This window comes from Myxocyprinus asiaticus, chromosome 8, assembly GCF_019703515.2.
Source record: "Myxocyprinus asiaticus isolate MX2 ecotype Aquarium Trade chromosome 8, UBuf_Myxa_2, whole genome shotgun sequence".
NCBI lineage: Eukaryota > Metazoa > Chordata > Actinopteri > Cypriniformes > Catostomidae > Myxocyprinus > Myxocyprinus asiaticus.
Window position 1 is genome coordinate 41,011,621 of NC_059351.1, and position 11,611 is coordinate 41,023,231.

An 11,611-nucleotide genomic window follows, 5' to 3' on the forward strand; every position below is an offset into this window, starting at 1 on the left:
ACTCATCTAGTCAGGACATAGTCAAAGATGAAATCCCACTTTGACAAAAGAGCAGTACAGTGCAGTTTTCAGCCAGGCGAGTCTGTTCTTGTGCTACTTCCTGTTCTTGGCTCAGCTCTTCAGGCTAAGTTTTCTGGGCCGTACGTTATTGAACGTAAACTAAGTGACAGATTATGTTGTGGATATACGTCTGATTGCAGAAGTAAGAAGAGAGTTTGCCACGTTAATGTTAAAGCCATATGTAACCTGTGAGGAACCCAATAACTCTCTGCATTCTGTAACACTGTGTAAACCTTGTTACAGTCGTTCCTGCTTACATTTCTGATGAGGATGTGATTATGCTGACTGAACCTCAATCCCCTGGTGTGCGGTTGAACAATTCAACTATACTTGGTAATATTGACGCACATTTGTCATTTGCCTAAGAATCAGCGTGACGATGTTGTAAAGTTGTTACAAAAACATCCCACCCTGTTCTTTGTTCCTGGAAGAACGACAGTGTTGTCTCATGACATTAATGTTGGTAACTCTGTTCCTATCAAACAGTACCCATATTGAGTAAACCCTACAAAGCGGGAGATCACGAACGCTGAGGTAGATTATTTGCTTCAAAATGGGCTGGATGTACCCAGTCAAAGTCCCTGGAGTTCTCCTTGCTTGCTGGTACCAAAATTGAATGCTGCTTTTTGTTTTTGTACAGACTATCGGAAGGTAAACCGCATTACAAAGCCTGATTCTTTTCCCTTCCCGCGTATGGAAGATTGCGTGGATAGAGTCGGCGCTTCCAAGTTTGTCACAAAATTAGACTTACTAAAAGGTTATTGGCAAGTCCCGTTAACTTCACGTGCATATGAAATCTCTGCCTTTGTACTGCAGGAAGTTGTCAGGGGTTACAATTGCATGGCGTTTGGGATGCAAAATGCCCCAGCAACATTCCAGAGACTTATGCAGAAAGTTTTGTCAGGTTTACCTAACTGTGAAGCTTACTTGGATGACATTGTGGTTTATTCTAGTGAATGGGAAGACCACATCCGTAACTTAGAAAGGCTGTTTGACAGATTGAATGATGCTCGCCTAACCCTTAATCTGGGCAAGTGTGAGTTTGCTAAAGCTGTGGTAACTTACCTTAGTAAGAAAGTGGGTCAAGGTTGCATGAATCCTGTTACAGTTAAAGTTGATGCTATTGTGGAATTTCCTGCCCCTAGTACTAAGTGTCAATTACGCTGGGTTTTTGGGAATGGCCGGTTACTATCGTGGCTTCTGCAAAAGAATTTCACCGATAGTATCTCCCCTTACTGACATGCTTAGCACTATGAAGAAATTTGTTTGGAGTCCTCAGTGTGAGAATGCTTTTGTTGCTGCCAAGGATCTTCTTTGCAATGCTCCGATCTTATCAGCTCCTAACTTTTCTCTCCCATTTAAATTGCAAGTAGATGCAAGTGCTGTGGGAGCTGGTGCCATCCTGCTGCAGGAGGATACAGCTGGAATTGAACACTTAGTCTGTTACTTCTCGAAGTTCTCTAAAAGTCAACTGAACTACAGTACCATCGAGAAGGAGGCTCTGGCGCTAGTGGTGGCTCTAAAACACTATGAAGTTTACGTGGGAAGTAGCTGTATTCCACTTGTTGTATATACTGACCATAACCCTCTCATTTTTCTCTCTCGTATGTGCAACATGAATCAGCGTTTGATGCATTGGTCCCTGTGTCTCCAAGAGTATAACTTTGATATTCGTCACAAAAAAGGCTCCCAGAATGTGGTAGCGGATGCACTCTCCCGAGCCTATGGTGCTGATGAGTGAGATGGGTTTCAGTTAAGTGAATGAAACAATTATTTACAAGCCATTGGTTGTAAATTTGGTGATGGGGTTGTCCCGTCCCAGGGCGTAATTATTTCTATTTGTATAATACATGGGCAGTGATAATTGTACTAATTACTGTGTATGTGTTGTCTGTATTGTGGCAGTGTTTTGTGGTGTTTTGCTCTTTCCTTCCCACTCGCTCTCCTCATTGCAAAGGTTAATGGACACCAGCTAACAATGGTTACCTTTTGATTTGCTGCCTTGCTCTGGTTGCTGGACGGAGAGCTTGAGGATAAAGCTGGAGAGATAACTCCCTTCAGTGAGGCCTTTTGTCTCTAGGCTTCCGAGATTGTTTTCACCTGCCCCAGACAGCTAGAAATGTTGTATTATACGAAGTGTTTCCTCAACTTTAGTTGTTACCTGTTATTGTACAACCTGTTTATGGTACAACCTGTTGCTTATTGAAGTAACTGTGGTAAGCGTAGATTCTTTGTTTCATATTTGTATATATTGATACTCCCAGAGAATCTTTAGTTCATTGTTTTATCTTTTTGTTCCTTTTTGGAAGTTTGTAAAGGTTAGGAAGTACTCCTTTAAAATTAGAGATTTGTTTTGGCTTGGTCCCCTCCTGAAGCCTTTTTGAAGCTTCCCTTTTTTTTGTGTGTGTGAACTTGTAAATATGATTTGAGATTTGGGTGATCTTTGTGACGGCACTGGGACAGGAGAGGATACCTCTTTAGCTGCCTGTTAAGTTCTTTATTTTCTTCGTTATTTCCTTGTTACCCCCTTCCCAACCCTAGACTGGGAGGGACGTAACAATTGCATACACCGTATTTGTTTTGTTTTTCACAATGTAGGCTATATTTTTTACAGTGTTGTAACCTCACTCTTTATCCATTTTGTATACATTTAACGTCCTCTTCAAACTGAAGACTGTAAGTGTCTTTGGCTCATGTATAAATACAAACAAATATATAACATAATTATTAGTATGTTAGTATACATACTAGTAGCTATGGCTAATAAGAATAATTGCATTAATATTTCAGTTCAGTGTACTTTGTAGGTAGTTTAAGAATAGATTTAAAGGTTTTTATTTTTTTTGTTTTTTTAATTACAATTTGACAAGTTTTTTTTTTCATCATTTTAGTGAGTTCATAATGTTAAAGGTTATGAAAATATTACATTATGCGCTCACAACTTAATAACTTTGAGAATTATTACATTATGAAAATGTACTACATTTACATTGCATTATGTGCAGTTTTTACAATATGCTTTGCGTTATGATTTGCTACAAACATTCATACCTTTTAATGCTGGACATGTTATTGTTGTAAAGTAGCAATGACGACAACATGCAAACACCTATTCATGACCTATGCAAAAACAACCAGTTACAAATCCTTTAAGATTTTACCAGTAGCAGTTCTAGCTTGTATGGTGCCCTGGGCGAAACCCCCTTCAGCACCCCCCCCATACTGGTCAACCCTACTGTGTCTGGAAAGCCTATTGGGTAATTGTTTCAATAGGTGAGTTGAATATATAATTAATGCCCTGATATTTTACATCCATTTCAATGGACAAAAGAACCAAGACTCTTGTTGATCATGTTTTGAATTGACTGAGTTTCTCTGTTTCTATTGACCGATACATTGAGATCTTCTCTTCTCAGCAAGAACCCCCCCCCAGGTGGCTGCCCATGGTTACCGGTGTAACTGAAGTTATTTGGTGGCTTCATGGCCAATAAGGTTGCTGTTAGTTGACTACACTGAAGATGCATATTTGGGATAGGACTTACATTCAGACCAGGAACACAAAATGTTTTCATGTAGACTAAGAGCAAACCACAACTCAGACCACAGCTCTGCCATTGTGAGGCACTGACCATGACTGCTGGATACAGTGAACACTATGATGTCATGGTCTTAAGTTCCATTTAAATCTGTGCACATTTACTCTAAGTCCAAAATCCTTAATCACCACAAATTATGCTAAAAGGTATCCTGTGGCAGACCTCACAATATCTTAATAGCAAAAGCAATAAGGCAGTTTACCCAGCTAATGTTTCCCAATACCCTGTAAACAGCTGGATTAGTGTTAAACTCTAATTGGCTGAACTAGATCATCCAGCTCAAAGGGCTTCGAAGACCCACAGGACAGAGCAAATCACTGCTGATCTGGAGGCCCAGAGACTGGTAGGTGCCAGCATAATTTTTGTACTCCGTTGTCTGGAGAAAAATCGTATTTTAATGATGTGAGTGAATCAATATTTGCAATAGATTTACAATCCTGCAGCATGAAAGAATCTGTATTAAATTCAGATTGAGAGCTTTTTTATTTTTTCAGGTTGTAAGATGAAGCTCTTTATTATAACCTTTGTTTATGGCAGTCACCGCACATGTAAGTACACTGATCTACAGGTGCATCTCAATAAATTAGAATGTCATGGAAAAGTTCATTTATTTCAGTAATTCAACTCAAATTGTGAAACTCGTGTATTAAATAAATTCAGTACACACAGACTGAAGTAGTTTAAGTCTTTGGTTCTTTTAATTGTGGTGATTTTGGCTCACATTTAACAAACCCACCAATTCACTATATCAAAAAATTAGAATACATCATAAGACCAATAAAAAAAACATTTTTAGTGAATTGTTGGCCTTCTGGAAAGTATATTCATTTACTGTATATGTACTCAATACTTGGTAGGGGCTCCTTTTGCTTTAATTACTGCCTCAATTCGGCGTGGCATGGAGGTGATCAGTTTGTGGCACTGCTGAGGTGGTATGGAAGCCCAGGTTTCTTTGACAGTGGCCTTCAGCTCATCTGCATTTTTTGGTCTCTTGTTTCTCATTGTCCTCTTGACAATACCCCATAGATTCTCTATGGGGTTCAGGTCTGGTGAGTTTGCTGGCCAGTCAAGCACACCAACACCATGGTCATTTAACCAACTTTTGGTGCTTTTGGCAGTGTGGGCAGGTGCCAAATCCTGCTGGAAAATGAAATCAGCATTTTTAAAAAGCTGGTCAGCAGAAGGAAGCCTGAAGTGCTCCAAAATTTCTTGGTAAACGGGTGCAGTGACTTTGGTTTTCAAAAAACACAATGGACCAACACCAGCAGATGACATTGCACCCCAAATCATCACAGACTGTGGAAACTTAACACTGGACTTCAAGCAACTTGGGCTATGAGCTTCTCCACCCTTCCTCCAGACTCTAGGACCTTGGTTTCCAAATGAAATACAAAACTTGCTCTCATCTGAAAAGAGGACTTTGGAACACTGGGCAACAGTCCAGTTCTTCTCCTTAGCCCAGGTAAAACGCCTCTGACGTTGTCTGTGGTTCAGGAGTGGCTTGACAAGAGGAATACGACAACTGTAACCAAATTCCTTGACATGTCTGTGTGTGGTGGCTCTTGATGCCTTGACCCCAGCCTCAGTCCATTCCTTGTGAAGTTCACCCAAATTCTTGAATTGATTTTGCTTGACAATCATAAGGCTGCGGTTCTCTCGGTTGGTTGTGCATCTTTTTCTTCCACACTTTTTCCACTCAACTTTCTGTTAACATGCTTGGATACAGCACTCTGTGAACAGCCAGCTTCTTTGGCAATGAATGTTTGTGGCTTACCCTCCTTGTGAAGGGTGTCAATGATTGTCTTCTGGACAACTGTCAGATCAGCAGTCTTCCCCATGATTGTGTAGCCTAGTGAACCAAACTGAGAGACCATTTTGAAGGCTCAGGAAACCTTTGCAGGTGTTTTGAGTTGATTAGCTGATTGGCATGTCACCATATTCTAATTTTTTGAGATAGTGAATTGGTGGGTTTTTGTTAAATGTGAACCAAAATCATCACAATTAAAAGAACCAAAGACTTAAACTACTTCAGTCTGTGTGCATTGAATTTATTTAATACACGAGTTTCACAATTTGAGTTGAATTACTGAAATAAATGAACTTTTCCACGACATTTCTAATTTGAGATGCACCTGTAATATGTTACTTAATGTGTATCACATGGTATTTTCTATTCTTTTCACCATTCGTGATCTTTCAATTCAGTCATGCTTCATTCACTTCCCTCTGTTTTAGATCACCTTGGCCAAGGTAAGAGAATTCATATCATCAGAATAATTTGATTTATTAATTGTGACACATTAAGCTGTATTTCATTTTAGAAACTGCGTCTGATCAATGGTCTGAATGGTGGTCTGGTAACTGGTGTAAATGGAGTTAATCCTGTACTGGTGGGGGGTGTAAACCCACCTGTGCTTTCTGGTGGTGGTGCTGTAATAGGACAGTCTCTATTAACACGGGTAGGAATTGACAGTCTCTGCTGTTCATAGAACTTATCCTATCTCACTATGATAATATAAAGACAATAACAAAGGACTTCATGTCTGACAGTTTCTACCTGCAGCTGCATATCCTCCATATGTGCTTCAGCCATCACCTGTGGGTGCAGCTCCCTTTGTCCCCCCCAAACAATAGACCCCAGTTGGCTTACCCTTACTATCCTCCTAATGGGGTATTGCTACTTTTTTCTGTGTTTGCCCATATCATTATACATTTATTACATCTGACTAAATGTCGTTTGAGATGTTTGTGTATTTCCACTTATTTCCTGAAAAACAGGGGCTGCCGTACTTTGGTGGGCCCCCCAAATCAACCAGCCATCATCCCCCCCCCCTCAGCAACAAGTTGTGGTATAAAACAACCTTTACAGTGCTGCCAGCTTGCAATATACCATTGCTATTATTATATTTATGCTATACATTTCTTTTATGGACTTTATTTTTTAGGGTGGGCAAGGTCCTTCTGGAAATGCTCAAGCTTTACCACCAGGCCCACTGAGTAAATTTAAGGTAACTTTGTTTGACCAAAAAAAAAAAAAAAATTCTTGACACTTAAGGAATGAAAACGAATATAATCTAGTAATATGGATTACAGGATTACTTCAAGTCTTCCAGTTCAAATGATTTTGGAAATGATTTAATATCAATCTCCAATGATTTCATATTTATATTATCACCAAGCTTCAAACCTGTGGTTTTTTTTTTTTTTTTTTTTCTTATGTGGTCATAATTATAGTTAATGGCTAATTGGTTCTCTTTAGTTCTGTGCATATGACTCCTGATCGGGCAGCTTTTGATTAAAACATTGTGCTTTTAACAATTTATTTTTAACTGAACTGCATACTGTGTATTTACTTGACTTCAGTTTCACTATGATTTCATTGTGTAACAGTGAATATTTTAGCCAATTTAAGATTTACACTGTAATTTCTCAATTCCATCAAATTCAATTGTGCAATGTTTTACAGAGAAATTTTAAAGTTTACTCATTTGGATGGAATATTGTTATAAATTTTGAAGTGCACAAATATTGAAGTTGGTTTGTGTTTTTATGCAGCAATAGCAAAATTCTTGTCATCCTTGTAAATTAATGACCGTTCAGTGTTTGATTCTTTTCAGCGGTCCCTCCACAGAAGAACTACTTTTAGAGCACCTTTCTCAGTCACCCAGGTGATTAGTAAAAACCATATTGAATCTCTGAATTCTAATGTGTGGTACATTTTTAGTATAATTCTGACTTTATAATCTGCATACTACAGATGCCAACTCGGGTTGACCCTACTGTGTCTGGAAATCCTATTGGGTAATTGTTTCAATAGGTGAGTTGAATACACAACTAATGCCCTGATGCATCTCATTGGACAAAAGAACAAACTCTTGTTGATCATGCTTTGAATTGACTGAGTTTCTCTGTTTCTGTTGACAGATACATTGAGATCTTCTCAGCAAGAAATGGCTTTTTTATTTTCTGTAATTTTCTAAATTAAGAAACAGAATCGTTACTGATAACCCAAATTTATTATGGACTTTTGTGGTAATTTCTTGCAATTCTAAGCCATTCTAATTGTATAATGTTTTTATGTACTGACAAATTAGCAAGATTTCTAACATTTTTCTACTAAATGCTGAATAAAGTCATAGTTTGTCATCACTGTCAATATTGCCCCCTGTGCTGCCCTGGTTGTCAATTTAATATTTAAAAAAAAAAAAAAAAAATTTGCTGCCATCTACAGGGCAATATGTAACAAGAAATGGTAAAAAAGATGTTAAACATTTCAACCAAATCTCCCTTCAGGAAAATTCAGCCATTGAGAAATCCGGTGGCTTCGTATTAACTTATTATTGTGAAAATTAGGCCTGTTTTAAAAGTGATTTAATCCATGTTTCTTTCTCTTTTTTCCATGCTCAGTCAGACCATAATTTGTCTCCTTACCTCACAGAGCAAACTGCTCTTTACTCAGACTGCTTATTAGTCTTTGACAAACCTCAGACAATGGACCAAAGAGACTCTATTTAAAGTAAATCACAAGTATTTTTAAAGTTTCAAACTAACAGGGATGCCGTAATTGTGGTTGTTTCAGGAAAGTTTGTTACCATACAGAACGAGGACAGAAAAAGTCATTAATCCACAAAAAAATGTCATTAAACACACTTAGACACTGAAAATAAAACAGTTGACTAATCTGCTCAATTTTGTATGTGTTTGATCATAATGCTAAGACACATGGTATAGGAAATCTGAGTAAAATACACATGGTGCTACACAGGGTTGGGGAGTAATGGAATACATGTAGCGGGATTAGGTATTTAAAATACAAAATATAAGTAACTGCATTCCACTACAGTTACAATTTAAATCATTGGTAATTAGAATACAGTTACATTCAAAAAGTATTTTGATTACTGAAGAGATTACTTTGCATTTATTGTCATTTGTTTCATTTAATATTTAGTCCTTTCAGATGGAAAACATTTATACATACAAATGATGCGATCCAAAGTGCATTTGGACAGTGGTGAAACACTTTCTTATGTGTTAGTCATACGAGCAGACAGAAGTAAGTTTGGAGCAGAAGAAATATAAATAAACCTTGTGTAAATAATCAGCTTTATGCTAAGCTAAAATGCTATTTCTAGCCATTTTACATGCACGTGTTACCAGGATCATATATATATATATTTTTTTTATCAAGAAAATTCACGTTGGATCTTTTTTTCTTTCTAGTAAGACCTTTTGATATTGGGGCAAAAATCATATTCTTGATAATTTTCCTGTTAAAAAAAAAAATCTAAAAATCCTTAAAACAAGATCAATTAGATTTATCTTGTTTTAGAAACAACACTGCATAAGATATTTAGGTTTTTCAGATAATTAATTTTAACATGTGTATTTTGTCTTACTGTACTGTCAGAGTTTTTATAGTCAAAACAAGTGAAAAAATCTACCAGTGCTGAAGAAGTAATCCAAAGTATTTAGAATGTTACTGACCTTGAGTAATCTAACAGAATACATTACAAATGACATTTTACAGCATGTATTCTGTAATCTGTAGTGGAATACATTTCAAAAGTAACCCTCCCAACCCTGGAGCTACAGCAACCTGACACCAATAGAAATGTAGGGTACAATGGGGCTAAAGGCACACCTTATAAAAAACGAGCTTCTTGAGTGTCTCAAGACTGAACAAATTAATTCCTTTTTAATTAAACATTGATGGAGCAACATAATTTGATTCAAAAGAAATTATAACGGATTTTTATTTTTATTAAAATGATTATTATTATTATTAAAGGTGGCGAGGGGGCCTTTTACCCCACACTTGGGAGAACTCTTTTATTATTTAATCACCTTGATCAAATCTGGAAATGACATAAGTATTTTGTTTAAAAATAAATATGATCATTGCAGGAATTTTTATTAACTACAAGTTTGCAAAATTTTTAAAAATTGTATTAAATATTAGAAAAAAAAAAAATAAAAGAAAAAAAATCAACCTTTAGAGACATTGAGCGCGATGATCTCATGGATCAGAAAATGTTTGCAGTGCATAGTGACAAACAGGTGTTTAGGAAAGTGCAGTGGTGGTTGTCACGACAGCACCGGGCTCTCACTCACCGTCAGTCACTCGCTCTCACTCGCCTGCGTTCTAATCACTCACACCTGCAGCTCATCTTCACCTCGTTTGGACACACACTTAAACCTTAATCTCACCCTCAGTCAGCGTCTAGCCTTGTTGTAGGCACCATGGACTCTCCCGCTGCGACACCTCTGCGTGTCGGCAATCTGTTTAGTATTCTTAAGATAAGTGACTTTGAATATACCGAGTATATGGCATGCCGACTTACTAGTATTTACCCCACTCGTGTTTTGATGAACTGCTCTGTTCTTCCAAGATTAACGATTAACGTGAAACCTGAGTGACTCCTACATATACATTTATGAAGGACTCCTTGCCTGAGTGTTACTTGTTATGTCACCCTGTTGTGTCAGTGCTGGATATGTGACTTGGTTAACACTGTGTGAACCTCTAGCCTTGTGATTCAAACCAGCTCCCCTTTTGAAAGACTCTCCTTTTATGCCAGTTTGAAGCTTAAATTCCCTGTTTCAGCAAGTGCTGCGTATTAACTATAATGGATCTCTGCTTGCTGCCATTGTCCTGTTTAACTGAAGGTTATTGTCTTAGACTTTATGCCTATCCTGTGATATTCTGAATATACTACTTGTTTCCCCTGTGTTCTCTTGAAATAAACTCTCGCGTCTGGGTTCATCACAGCTCCCGTGGTTGTTACAGTGGTTTTGGGAGAAAATAAAACGAAGAGTGTGGGGGGTGGGGTTTAAAAGCCCTGTTGTACCCTACTGATGCACATTTCTTTGTTTATTGTTTGTATTTATTTGTACTTGCTGTCAAATCTCATGAAAGCAATCTTGCCAAAGATGTGTTTCATACTGTAGACACAGAGTATGGAACATTTTAAATGCATCTTGGTGAACTTAATACAAGATTATCTGTTCTATAAATGGCAATGCATTTTTTTTTTCCTTTGCAAACCAAATCAAACAACAGACGGTTTCCTGATCGATGTTTACACAATAGATGTAATTAATTAGGGCTTATTTGGTCATCAATACCATGATCACTTGTCTCTTTAAATGTTGTGTTAAGTTGTTACATTGTCATCCAAGAATTTTGTGGTCACTGCATAAATATTTTAAAGAGAACTAAAACAATATAAAACATGCAAACCGTTTCAGCCTAATCCTTTTGTCTGATAAATTCATCTGCTTAGACATGTAATGACTTTGTGGATACACATTAGCTTATTATCTTTATTTTAAAGAGAATGATTCAATCTGTTAGTCTTGTTTTTAATTCTCGGTGAGACCATAATTTGCCTCTTTACCTCACAGAGAAAAATGCACTCCATTCAGGCTGCTTATTAGTTTGACAAACCTCAACCCTGATCCTAGGCAACTGACCAAAATCCTTTTGTTTTTACACTTCATATAACCATTACTAAATTATGTAATGTTTTACTCTTTCAATCATCATGTACTCAAATATAATGAGTATATATATATATATATAATTGATATTAACTTGGATATGTTTAAGAGTACATTGATATGGATCTATAAGCATGTTGTGTGTTTTAACAACTTAACAATGAAGTTGTTCTGATCCATCACCAAAAATGTAACACTTATTTTGGATCAAAAAGGCAATGTTGAAACTGTGGTTGTTAAACATTTCGTTATATAAGAATGTCATCAGGACTGAAAAAACACATTACTCATCACAAAATATAAACTAAAAACACATCCTTAAACATTTAAAAGAAATTAATACAAACAATAAGCAGCTCAGGTTAAGGTGTTTGACCATAAGGACGTGTGTATGATGTGGTATGGGCAATTTGAGGAGTGCATGTACTACGTACACTGTCACAATTACAGCA